We start from the raw sequence: 1,820 nt of genomic DNA on the forward strand, positions 1-1,820 counted from the left end.
TCCATGCCTCATTGTTCTTTTTTTATGTGCTTCCAATAATGATTAACTGGTCTTGAATAATGATAAATTGACTGATAAAACGTTGAGGCTAGTTAATTGGCCAGTACTTGGCATATTTGAGGTGTTTTATCATTGCCTGATAAAAGGTCCTTTGTGTCATAGTATTTATGACACAAACATTTACAGCGAGTTAAGTAAATGCCTTGTTTAAAAACAAATCTCTGTTTTATTTCTTCATGCATCTTTCAGTTAACTAATATTTGTTCACTTCCTGATGTTAAATGACATTTGCCTTTATGAAACTTATATTGAGGGTGCTAGATTACAGTAGAAATTTGAATATGCACAGTTTATGGTGTTTCCCATGACCTGGTCAAATCTACTTTTTTAATTTTTTCCACAACTGTCATCTCAAAATAAACATCTCATCATATTTAATCAGCATAATGCTGTGATGCCTAAATTCCCTTGGTCATCACCGCAATAATTTGACATTGCTTAAAATAGCTTAATAGCTTAAAAATGAGTGTTTATGCAATCATTTTAATATTCATAATTTTCCAATTGTATTCCATGTTTTCATTGTATATGTGTGTAATTTGATATCGCATCTTGGCCGAACCTATAAGTAAGAATTTATCCATTTCTCAAATGTGAAAATGTTTAATGAATCCTATTGAACAACTGAAAGCTTCTCTTGAAACTCTGCGGCATTGCGTTCTAGTAATCCATTCACCAGCCACCAGTGAAAACTCTTCATGTCACTCTAGTCTTGTACAAAGTACTTTAAATATCAACTCCGAATGCTTCACTGCAGGTTTGCCCAAATGGAAGGGGGATTTCCTTTAAGATGAAGGTAAGTTTAGTATTATATTTTGTTTTGTTTTTGTTTCTGGATATCTTTACAGTCAAACACACTTATCTGAAAACATAATGACTGCCATAAACTCTACTACTTCTTGGATTAAAGTTAAACTGTATGATAGTGACTGATAAGAAGGCCTAACCCTTAGATTAACAGTAGTACTTCTAAAGAACTTTGAACACTCTCCCCATATGTAGCTCAGTCATGATGAAGATCCTAGAGGGATTTCTTTCTCTATGTTTGTTGGCTGTTTTTTGGAGCTCCAGTAATGCAGAGCAATCTGAATTGGGCATCAAACCTCTGCTGGTTCTCCATCGTTCTGCTGTAGCAGAACCCTACAGAGCCAGATTTGGAGGCTGAGAGAATCCATCACTGGTGCAGATGTTTGAGCAGTATGCAGGATTTGTGTTCAGCACATTTAAAGATTTTGTGGACACAATCATCACATTCGGTCACCTGCATGAGCTACATGACGTGCAACTGCAAAATTGTGTCCATACAAATATTTACAATTTCTGTCATCAAATGTTCAAAGATGAACATGTGAGTTTATTAATTAATTAATAAATTAATGTTTTATGTACACAAAAGAGACCAGGGCTAGTTGTCAGTGGAAAACTCTCAGTAACTCATATGTTTTGAGTAAAATATTCAATTTATACTTCTCAACAAAACCATTCTTGATGTAATCCTAGTTTCTTATGGCAAGTTTTTTTAAATAATTCTCCAAATCTCCATTCAGGTTGTCATTTGAAATGTAATTATATGCAAATTATCATGAGATTATGATTTCTTTTAAACCAAATAATTTGTGGATCTTTTTTGCATGATACATTTTACATTAGTTTAATAAATAACATGCTAAATTATTTTTTTGTTTAAATTTAGATAAAAACTTTGTTGTTATTAGTATTAGTATATTCACTGGAATATACTAAGCCCAGTAACCCCATTA

This window comes from Carassius auratus, chromosome 9, assembly GCF_003368295.1.
Source record: "Carassius auratus strain Wakin chromosome 9, ASM336829v1, whole genome shotgun sequence".
Lineage (NCBI taxonomy): Eukaryota > Metazoa > Chordata > Actinopteri > Cypriniformes > Cyprinidae > Carassius > Carassius auratus.